A 12,471-nucleotide genomic window follows, 5' to 3' on the forward strand; every position below is an offset into this window, starting at 1 on the left:
CCTCTCAGGGCTGCTCCTCCTCCTCCTCCAGGTCTGCACCTGCACACGTCCACGTCGTGATGGGCTCGGCCTGGAGCGTGCCACATCCTCATCTCTCTTCCTTTCTTCTATCTTCTCTCCAAAACACAGGGGGCACACGCACAAAACTTTAACCTCATTGTCTTAGGGATCTATTTTAGATGACTTAGACCCCTAACCCAACTATTTAAGAGTTAAATTCTACAATTGTGTTCCAAAAGTCAGATCTAGAGACCAAAACCCACAGCAAATTAAATTCAGAAGAGAGAGCAGAAAGCAGACCAAATAGTTTTATAGAAAAGGTTTGTCAGTATGAAGAGTGGTAGGAAAAAAAAAAAAAGACTGGGACGCTCAAAATCCGTTTCAACAGACCCAGTTTGGGACACAGAAATTTAATAATGAATCTGGGTTTGCAAGGGACAGGAAAGACGCTGCACGCTGTTTTCATCAGACGCCCTGGCTCAAGCACTGGGTGTATTTTCTAATGTCAGCTGTCAGAACCCTTAAAGCCGAGGCTGCTAACAACCGCAGAAGGGTCTCTGAGTTACCGGCCCGGGCCTGCAGCAGAGTGCCATGTGCAAGCTACGCTGACCTAATTGGACTGAAATTCAGAAGCTCCACATTGACCTCTCTGAGGCAAGTACGTTGGTTGTCCTTCTGGAGTCGACCTTCAGTTAACGAAGATGTGCATTTGGACTAACTCACACGCCCTTCGTTTCTTTGAGTTCACTCAAGCGAAGTCAGTTTTAAAGATGGTTGAGAACAATGCCCATTGAGCAGCATCCTGAGATCAGCTGGGTGACCCAAAGGGCTGTTTTCTGAAGTCCTCTTCTGTGTCACTCATTCTTTCTCTCCAGTCAACCAAACACCATTTTCCTGAGCCCCGTGGGGACTTTTAGGTTGATACCTAACAGTTTACTGTATTTGCCTCCGGCAGGTGGTTACAAGATGGAAGACAGGGATGCATCCATTCCCAACATGTAATTTTGGTTTAACACTGGATAAAAATATTTGAGAAGTCTGCAGAAACTGTCATGTCTGGTTATACCATGCTCCAAGAGATATTTTATAGTTAGAGTTTGTTTCTAAGCACCTATAAGGAAATGAGTACTCTTCTCAGGGAAAAGCTAAAACTTGTCACTATCCTAAAGCTTCATCTACTTAGAACAGAATCTACACAAGAAATTCATTTGCAGTACAATTGTTACAACTGTATATTTATTTTTTTGCTGGATTTTGTTTTTTACTCTCTCCTGCTCTTTAACAAATTGTATAAATCTACATAAATGATAAGATCTCCAAATTTCAGGCTAAGATATACTTATGTGTAAAATATCTTTTTTAAAAATAGTATATTCACAATAAATGCCATAAAAAATATCCTACAATGCTTCTAGTTGCATTACATTTGGCTAGGAGTTTAAAACTAACAGGGATTTAAAATAAACAGAACAGAAAATGTTGTTACCTTTATTAAACTGGGGCTTTAGTAGAACCAGCTAAATCTGGATGCCAGATCCAGCAACACTTTCAGCTAAGATATTTTGGTCCGTGCAGTGAGCGCATCTATGTCCTGGGTATTATTTGGAAAATTGGGAACCTGCTGCATTCCTATTCTCAGAACTCAAAAATACACTTGAAATTATTAAAATGTCATTGCACTGATCATACCCACAGAGATGAAAATATCTTCTAGGACATGGAAATAAATAAAATGGTGAGCAGTCAAGAGAGCATTTCTGTTCTCCCCAGTACCACTGAAGCTCTCTTTCAATGCTCATTCAGCTTAGTCTCCACTAGTTCTATTTCCATTTTACTTTTCAACTCTCTCCAGGTACTAATTATTTTCAGTTTATGGTCACAGTAAAACTGCAAATCAAGTTCCATTTTCTTTTTTTTTTTTTTTCTTTTTATACCTTTTGTAAGAAGTGGCTCAAATTGAAAATTTTTGACCTTCTAAAATTCTGGTTTTTATTTTATTCAGTTGTGCATTAGGCACATGCCTTTGAAAGCTTAACATGGCACTGACAAATTCCCCTTGGTACTTTCTAAGATAACTGCCCCTTATCTTGGTTTTGATAGCAAATTGCTGCCCTTCTGAGGTTAATATAAAGCTCCGTCTACACCACAGCAATAGAAAAGTATGTGATATGGGTGAGCACGTGTTTACCCACACACACTTCTTCTCTGGAGATCGGCCTTCAAAAGACAGTTGGACCAAGAAGTTTCCAAATATGATTTATCAGAACCAAATATTTGAATTTTTTTAAATGAATACTAAAATTCTGACTCAATATGGTACCATAAGCCAAGATGACAGAAGGTGACTAGTATGACTACAAATCACGATACTGACAAGTAAATGAAATTTTTTGTTCACAAAAAGATATTTAAAATGAGGTCCACATACACTATTTAGAAAAAGTCTAACAATCGAGGGAGTGAAACTATATTTTTTAATATAGGTACAGCTCCATGCAGTTGTTTAGTCTCCAAAAATTTCAGTTAACTGCACAGATGGATTTATAACAACCTCTAATGGGTGTAACTTAAGATGGAACAGATGACTCTACCAGCAGATTAATCAACCTCTTCCAAACTGCAAATTAAAAAAGAAACAAATCAAACACTGCATTTTCCTCGCAGATGTTAAGCAAAGCAGATTCAGTCTTACTCCTATAATTACAGCATTAGGAGAGATTTACCAACATCAAAGTAAATAAAAACATACCAAATGAAAGCTGATGAAAAACTAACAAGAGACTGAGTAATAATTTTTTAAAATCTCACAGCCATAGAATCTTATTGATTTCAATTATATGTTCATTATTTTCAAATGGGGAGGCCTGGAGTTAGAAAGAAAATGTGACTCTTGTGGGGATCTGAGCTATGTTCTAACCACCCAGTATCCGACTAAATTCATCTCCGGCATCTGCAGTTGATTTGGAAAAAAAAAAAAAAAAAGTTCAGTTGTTTTTTTTTTTTATTTATTTTGTTTGTTTGTTTGTTTTTTGGCCAAGCTTCATTTGAGCCTTTTTAGCACCAGACACGCACACGCACACGCGCACACACACACACACACACACTAGTAGGGATACCACGAATCTGGGCTATTCACAGCAATTGTTATCAATTGACCTTCACATTAAATGTTACATTGAATACAAACAGAAAATTTTCACAAGTGATTTTTTTTTTAATGACTCTCCTACAGGACTTCCAAGGAATAAATGAGGGTCAGAGAGGACTAATCTCTCAATAGATTTATTAGCAAACATCTCGTTCCTTCATTCCATCGTTTCCTAATGCCTATGCAACCTAACCACAGAGAGTCGTGATAGTGTTACCTACAAACTGACCATGGCTAGATGACACTTGTGCTGTCTCAGCCTCTGAACAGCAGCCAATCAACATGCTCAGCGATGTCAACTCTGCTCAAGGCTCTAGTAGGATGGAATGATGGAGAAGCAGTCAATCAAAGCTATAACTACTTCAGCTCCCGCCAGTCTGTCTCCGCTCAAAGCGTCCATTTAGCTGGGAAGCACAGCAAAATTTATAGCCTGGACTTTTACTGTGTAGAGCTTTAACATTGCAAGGAACCCTATACTCATGCCTGAAAGCCTTTAGGAACGGCAGACCCTGAATTTGTTTTACCCAATAGGCAAGTTCAATAGCATAGGCTGCCACAGGCCTGAAATTAATCAGTTTGACATTCACAAATCTCTCAAACTATTACTTTGCATTTTATGTCTAAAGATGCCATGGGTTAAAAAAAAACTGATTGTAGCAATAATTCCATTTTTTAAATCCATTTCCTTTTTCAACAATATATTTGTCAAGAATTCCAGATGATGAATATTGTCTGGAAAACACTTTTGAAGTGCCAATATTTAATGTTTCCCTCCCCCTCTTTCTCTTTTTTTTTAAATTAATTTTCTGAATGTTTTCTTGATGAGGGTGGTGAGAAGACGTGTGAAAACCCTAACACATTTCTTTTTACTCAGAATTCTCAGGAGCCCTGTCCTGGTACACCATAGAAAATGTCAGCACTTCTTCCAACCCCCAGACACACATATGCATCATATCCCACTTCCCACCTTTATTTTTTCTCCCCAGAAATCAGCACTATATATATGCTATATATATATATATATATATATATATATATTTCACTTGTTTTACTTATGGTCTGTCTTACTCAGTGGACTGTAAGCTGCATGAGGGATTGCCTGCCATGCACCCTGCATTGCCTGTCAATCAATGATGATGGCACTGCATACATTTAACAAGAATTTATTGAGCACCTACTATGTGCCAGGTCTTGCTCTCAGTGAACAAAGATCCCCTTTTCCTGACTTTTCTTTCTGTCAATGTTAATGAGTCCTATACTTCACTATTGGATTTCTTGCAAGGAAAGCCACTGATTTTATTTTTATTTTATTTTTGAGAAGAAGAAAGGAAAAGTTTATTAATTTGCCAGCAAAGGAGGAGGCTGGCAGATTCCTGTCTCAAAATACCAGCATCCTGAAAGCCACTGATTTTAAATGAAATTCTTAGCCTGATCTTTTCCATAGGCAGCTGATGACAGGAGATAAGCTGCTCATAGGTTAAACTGACACAGGCAAAAGTCAGGAAAAGGGATTTTTGTGTTTTGTTCACTGCTGTGTCTCCAGCACCTAGAGCCTGGCACATAGCAGGTGCTCAGTGAACACTTGCTGAATGAATGCACGGCCCTCATCAAGACTTTCTGACACAGGCAGCATTACTCTCATTCATCTCCTCACTCTTACTGGGTTTCTCTCCTGGACTCCTGGCCTTTTCCTAAAGCTTCAAATCTAGACCTCACCTCCTCACCCACCCCTACCACACCCATCAAATCTCATGAATCTAGTCTTGGTAGCTAATTCAATAAACTAAGCCTGAAGAATAATAGTAATGGAAATGTTACCCACTCACATATAATAAACAATCGTTCTAACTGTGATTGAAAACTGTAGCCTCAAGCAGTGGCTATGGTGACAAATCAAGTCCAAAGTGTCCTCCCCTTCCCTACCCCTTCCTACCATATAACAACCTGGGTGGTCAATCAGGCTAGAAGGAGTTTTCAGAGGCTTCTAATGAATTCCGCAAAGGTCCTCAGTCTGGGAGTCGGGAGGGTCACTCACAGGGGATGACTGGAGGGCAGGTGTTGCACTAGTCGGGGAGCTGGCAAACTTTTCCTACAAAGGGCCAGAATGTAAATATTTTAGGCTTGTAGGGCCATATTCTACTCTGCGGGTGTAGTGCCAATGTAGTCATAGGTAACACAGGAGCAAATGTTCCTGGCTATATTCCAATAACACTTTGTTACAAAACAGGCTGTGGGTCAGTCGATTTTCGTCCAAAGGCCATAGTTTGCTGACCCCTGCTCTAGACCCAGGACATGTAAGATAATCCTAAACCCTACTCTCTAGGCCCTTAAAATAGAATATGACCTGTTGTTTGATTAACACACCTTACTGTATCACCTGTATCCCATACCTAGTGCTCATTTTTCATAAATGAAAAAGAAAGATGATACTCATTTATTGATAAGAAGTAAACTGCCTCTCTCTCACCTTCTCTTTTTATGTGTTCACCTGCTCAGACCTCCCACAGGACACAACTTGCCACTGAGCTTCAAAGAGTGCTGTTAGGCGACAGCCTCCAGGGACAGTGCCTTCAGGGTCTGCCCCAGCCAGTGACCGAGCACAGCGGAGCACTAGGACTTGGCCTTGGCAGGTGGAGTTCCACTCTCACTGCCCACCTTTGCTGTAAAATGGCCCAGCTGTCAGATGTGAATTACAGCCTGAGGATTTCCCAGCCCAGTTCTGCTTTCTGTTCCCTTTGCTTTCCCAGACATCAGATCTGCATCCCAATCTAGAGCTTCCCTCTGCCCAGTCTTGTTTCCTATCTCTTTATCTTTCCCTCCACAGAGACCAACAAACAAGCAAACACAAACCCACCGTATTCCTAATTCTAACTGGTGGGCACCGGCTTCACTTCCCCTCCTGACCGCCCTGTGCACACACCTCCCATGCTATTGAGATCTCAATGTGGGTTCATGAATATTGTGCTGAAAACAAGAAAAAGTTTCCTACTTTTCAGTGATACCTTTATGTAGTTTTGGATATTTAAACTTACTCTTCCAAAATGTTTGTCAAGTCATTGTTAGGGACCAAGGGAGTGATTGCAGCACCTGCTCCTGTCATCCAAAGTGGATGGAGCTGTTGTGAGGGGCCACACTCCTGAATGCAGGACACATCCACGCAGTAGTTACTGGCCAGACACCCTGGGTTTCAGTGCCAGGCCAAGACCCACACAACCAGGACCTGCCAGGGTCTGGGAGAGGAGGGACTCCTAGGTCTCACACCTATTGCCATGAGAAAGAGCAATTACAGGGAAATTCTGCTACAACCACTGTAGAGACTATCGGAAGCAGAGGTGTCAGAAGTGCCCCTGCCCTGAACCCCTGAGCAGGGGCAGGCAGCTGGGAGCTCCTAGAAGAAGCCAAAGCTCCCTTCTCTGAACCTGCAGGCGGAGTGCCTTTCATTAGAGAGCTTACTTGTAGGAGCTCTGCTCAGCCCCCGGAAAAGATACAGGAAAGCCCAGAGTGCCTGCAGTGACACTGACAGCCGGTCCCAGGGGAGAATGTGTAGTATGTAACTGTCTTCAATAATTTGCCTTCTTGGAGAATAGCTAATGATACGAAAACATGAGGAAACAGGACTAGGGGAAGAAAAAGGAGGAGAAGGAGGGAGGGAAGAAGAAGGAAAAAGAGGAGAAGAAGAAAACTTTAAGAGGTAAAACCAAGTAGGAGGTAAGATTGTTGTTCAAGGCACATGCAATTAATTAATCGCTGCAATTGCTCCTTACCTTCTGCTCTGAGCTTCCTGACCACCCAAGGCTTAGAAGAAAGGCAGAAATTCTTCTCATGAGGCAAATTCTGTGGGCCCAGAGGAGAATAGCCAAGTCATTTCTTCCCCCGGGGCTTCAGCCTCCTTATCTCAATGAGAGTAGGCCTCCTATTAGATGAACAATTGTTCCCACCACAGCTACCCTTCTGTGATTAAGTTGAGCCCAGAAAAGCGAGAGAATCCCCGGGGCTTATCAACTCACTGGACCTTCCCTCTACCTTCCCCATTCCTATAAACCTATGGGAGGCTTCCAGGGCCAGGCCTGGAAGTGGAGCGCGCATTTCCTCCCACACGCTATTGGCCAGAAAGCATTAGTATCCTCCCCCGTCCTCAAGAAAGGATGGGATAGAGTTCAGCTGTGTGCCAAAGAAGAGAGACTGGCAAGCATCTAGCCAGCCTTCACCACATTACCATTTAAGAGTCCACTTCAACAGTCACCAGCGAGAACCCTGACAACCACTATCCCTTCTGAGCCTCCGCTCTGCTCTATTCGTGTTTCTATCACAATGCCTCCAACAAGAAGTTGTGCGCATTTGTCTCCTTCGCTATCTGCTCTTATTGACTATGGAACCCTGAAGATAAAGTTCATCTCTTAGTTATCTCTGGGCTTCCAATGCATAGTAATTGGTCAATAAATATTGGTTTGAGAGAGCAAGAGAGAAGGGAAGAAAGAAAAAAAGAAAGAGAATGGTGTAAATAACAGCAAAGTTTATCTCTTTATTCAAAAACATTCAATAGCTCCCCATTGCCCAGAGGATTAAATACAAATTCTTCATTATGACATTCAAAATAATCCTTTATTACCTCCTCATTCGTAAATACCATTACGCAATTCCACCAAATTGCTCAACAGTCATTTTTGTTCTTTCCTTCTTCCCTTTCTTTCTCTTTTCTCTCTCTCCTTCCCTTTTTTTTCTGTTGTTGTTTTGGTGGTTTCTGGTTTTGTTTTTTTTTTTGAGATAGGGTCTTGCTGTGTCATCCAGGCTGCTGTGCAGTGGCGTCATCGTAGCTCACTGCAGCCTGGGACTCCTGAGCTCAAGTGATCCTCCTGCCTCAGTCTTATGAATAGGTAGGACTACAGGCAGCTGTCACCACACCAGTTAGTTTTTTTTTTTAATTTTTCTAGAGATGGGGTCTTGCTATGATTCCAAGGCTGGTCGTGAACTCCTGGACTCAAGCTATCCTCCTACCTGGGCCTCCTGAGTCGCTGGAACTCTCCCTCTCTCTTTTTCCCCTCTTCTCCTTTCTCTCCTTCTTTCTCTTACTTGCATTCATTGATCTACCTGCCGTGTGTCAGGGACCATGCCAGCTACAGGGATAACAGATGAATTGCTTTCAGAGTCAGCCGCAGAAGGCAGACTGGTGACCTGCAATGCATCATGGGAGCCAAGGTGGTTTAGCAGCTCACAGAGGAGCAACTACCCAGACTGGGGATGAGGGGGCGGGAGGGTGGAGAGCAGAGAAGACTTGGAGAGATGATAATCCCCAAGCTGAATCTTAAAGACTGAATGGGATTATTCAGACACAAAAGGGTGGGAAGGAAATTGCCAGTAAAAGTACATGCCCAGGTATAGACGTGAGTGAGCACAGCACATCTGAAGAACCACAAAAACTTCCCTTATCTGCAAGAGAGCAGGGAGATTTTGAGTGATAGAGCAAGTCAGGAGCTAGATCATAATGATAGCATTATGCTGAGAATGTTCGACTTCAGCCCGGAGGTGATGGGAGACCAGTCCAGAGGGAGGAGCACAGTGGAAGGACCACGCCAGCCTGCCCTGAGGCACAGGCTCTGGAAAGGGAGACACAGAGAAAGGGACAGAGTCAAGAGATGTTCAAGGGGAAAAAATGTCCAGAATTTGTGACCAACTCGATGGGAGAGAGACAGATTATAAAAGGGAAAAAGAAGGAGGGAGGCAGAGAGGGAAGGTTAGCTCCAGTGGCTTTGTTCTTACTTGGCCATCTGGCTGCCTTCGCTGTGCCAGAGGATACAGGAAGAAGAGTCATTGTAGAAGCAAGGTGATGAGGTCAACATTGGATCGGTTGAGACTGAGCTATTTAGAGATGTCAGGTAGATTTTTAGAAGTGATCATTTTTCAAACATGAATACTTGGCCGAGGAGGTTACAGGAATCAATCAAGTCCACAAAGCTGCCAAGTGTCAGAGGCAGAGCCAAGGCCCAGGTGTGCCCAGGTGTGCCCAGGTATGCTGCTTCCAGTCCAGTGCTGTTTCTCCTACACCTTCCTGCCTTGCAGCAACAACACAGGAGAAGGTCTCTGCCTGTCAGTCGCCCACTAGTAAATCACTCATTGGTTTCTCTTATTATTCATTTAAAAGTATGGGGACAATAAGCCCTTAGGAAGCCTCATCAAAAAGCCAAAGATCATTTGAGATTGTGAAAACTTAAACTAATTTTTAATTGATTTAGATTAACACTCAACAATTTGATTGATTTGTTCTGTTTTGAATTCAAAGCATGTAGACCTAATCTATTCAAAAACTGTTTCTGACTTCTCAAAGTCTGAGTTTATTGAAAATATCCTCAGTGAGCCCCAAAATACCAATTTCAAGAAGATGCAGTAATAAAAAGTGTTGTTATATCTTTTCCTGAGTGCCCTGCCTTTCTGCCTGCCTACTTCAATCCCAGTAGAAAACATGCAAATAGAAACTCTAGAAAGCCTGCTCCCAAGACAGGTCCTTGCTTGACCCCATCTCAGGAAGGATGACACTGGGGGTGTCAGGTTTCACTTGCCGGGAGTTCATTGATCCTCAGATTTTCCTCATGGTAAAGTCAGAGACAGCAAAGTCACATCTTTCAGTGTTTTCCCAATACATTTCCCACACTAACCATCCCCATAAAATGGTTTTCTCTCTGCATTCCACAGAGAGTTGTGCCCAGAGTATGAACTTTTAGAATAGTCTTCTAACAACCAAAAGCATCGCCAACACGTGATTTAACTTTTCCAGTCTGGCTATGAGATCAGCACTCATTAAATAGTTAACTAACAGCTTCAGCTATAAGAGTTACACTTGCAGGAATTTCTCAACCCACCTTTCCAAAGACCAAATTGTCAGTACATTTGCCTCGTCCTTTTTTTTTTTTTTTTAAGTATTCTTTCTGAGGGGGTCTCTGGTGAAACAGAAGCATTTTGACCTTCAACGAGAATTAAAACTTGAGGGGGTGGGGATCAAACCTTCCAGCCCTTTGCTAAAAGAGGCTGAGGTAGCTGCTGGAAGGGCTGACTCTACACTCAGGGTTGAAAGGATTAGCAAATACTGAAAATAATTTGCTGTATGTGAACCTTAATAAAAAAGACAGCCTAATATTGACACAGTTCCTTCCACTCAGAGAACTCCAAACACGACCTCTCCTTCCAGCAGGCCACCTTGGGCTCGCTGACTCATCCCTTTCCTCCCAGGGCGGAAGTTGTCGCCAAGTCTCACCCCGCCAGCTCCCTCCGCAGCATCCCCAGACAGAGCCCTGTCCATTTCCACTCCCGACACCCTGTTGGGAGTCAGGCATTTCTCAACTCCCGACTTTTCCTTCCTCTTACAGGTGCACAGAAATAGCCAGTGGCTTGAGAGTTAATTCTGTCCGAGCCAGATCTCAAGAAACAGATTGACAAGCTCTCCCAGGGGCAATCCGAGACCCCATGAGTTCTCCACGAGCTCCTTTTAAGGTGGTTTCTCTTAAGTGTTACCAATCTAAATCCCTATCCTTTGAATTGTGTCCTTTATTTTTTAAGTACATGAGATGGAGAATGGCTGGTCACCGATTTTATATAATGTCTCTTTGTAGAATTGTCAATAGAAATAATTTTGTATTCTTTCATTTTGCCTCTCCAAGCTAAATGCCTTTGGTTTCTTTAACCCCTTTTCACATGCCTGCTTGATGCCATTCTCTGCCACCTTCATCAAGCTTTGCTTTCTGCCCTCACTGAATTGTGAACTTGCTAATTCAGCACAGTCCTCGCTGGAGGGTCTGACCATCACTAAAGTGGCCCGAGATGTCCTCCTGGCTGCTTCCTTTGTTAGTGCTCCAGCCTTGAATTGGTCTTTTGAAAACCGCTTTTGGTACATTTCTGACCAATATTTAACTTTCGATGTCCAATTCCTTGAACATACATACAAAGCCAATATTGCATTTGCACTGACATTTTTTCTCCTTGCTGTACTGTCACCTCAAGCCACCCTATTCCTTTGGCTTTGTGGCAAAGTGGTTTTGGGGATCTCATGCTACCTTTCCCTGTGGCTTCTCCCTAGTTTGAGGCTGTGAGCCTGGCGATGGGGAAGCTCTGTCCATGAAATCCCCACATTGTCAGGCTTTTCTGTGTGTTAGCCTCTTCCCTCAGCTACCAATGCCATCTGTTTTCCCATTCTCTGCTTAGAGGAATGTAGGGAAATATAGAGAGCTATACAATCAATACCAGGTTATCCAACCTTAAATATTGACATCATTTAAAAGTAAAAACTTAATGAAATACACATGTTAACCTAAATTATTTAATTGAAATGTTATTTAAATATCCATAAGCATAAATCCAGGTATAAACTTCTTATATCTATAGCTCATATACAGCTATCAAATTGAAATAAATTTATAAACTAGGTATAAACCACAAACCAAAAAAATTCAAATGAAGTAATTTGATGTGGACAATGCGATTGTTTTGTTAAAATGTAATCCTCTCACTCAATGTGTGAGGGTACTAACTGCAATGGCAAAGGTTCTTTTCAGTTCTGTATTATTTGCTATGTGATCACTCCATTTTCCTACCAAATTGGCCCATCCAAATTTCTGCAAAGACTTTGTTTCTTCAGAGCATTAAAATGTCTTTTGATTTTGCTTGGCCTGAGCACATCATTTAGGGGTTAAGTTTTACCTCTGTCCCTTTCTATCAGCCTTCTAGGCCATGTGATGCAATATGTCATTTTCGTGGTGTCTCATCAAAGCATCAATGTGTGAAATCACTTAAGAAATGAATGTCTCCCTTTATGAAAATGTCTTTTAGTTTAAAATTATTGATGTAAAGTTTAAGATTTGTTGTTAATTCAGGTGAAATAATTCAACATAAATTCATTGGTAGCCCCAAGACATAGGTTATCAATTTGAAAACAGAACGAATTATCCTAGGTAGCTACAGAAGCTTTCTAACATATTAAAATTACTCAAAGTCCTTTAGAGTATTAAAAAGCCAACCTAGATGTACATTTGTAAATACAATAATAAGTGCAGGTGCTGAAATCTGTAGGAATAAGTTTGTTACCCAAAGGATAAAAAATTTATTTTTTTGTTATTAAAATGAAAATATAAAATTTAGAATTTTTCATTAGGAACTCAAAGACCCAGGAGAATGTGTCCACAGAACTTGGAATGAGAGAAATCTAGCTTGAGAAACAACCACGACTATTGGAGTTGAAAAGAGCCCTTAAAAATACGTAGGGAAGACTAGATCATCTTGGTCAATCTTGTCTACTTGAAATGAGGAAATAGGGACCTGAAGAAGTTAAATGGTTAGTG

The sequence above is a fragment of the Eulemur rufifrons genome, chromosome 17 (assembly GCF_041146395.1).
Source record: "Eulemur rufifrons isolate Redbay chromosome 17, OSU_ERuf_1, whole genome shotgun sequence".
Lineage (NCBI taxonomy): Eukaryota > Metazoa > Chordata > Mammalia > Primates > Lemuridae > Eulemur > Eulemur rufifrons.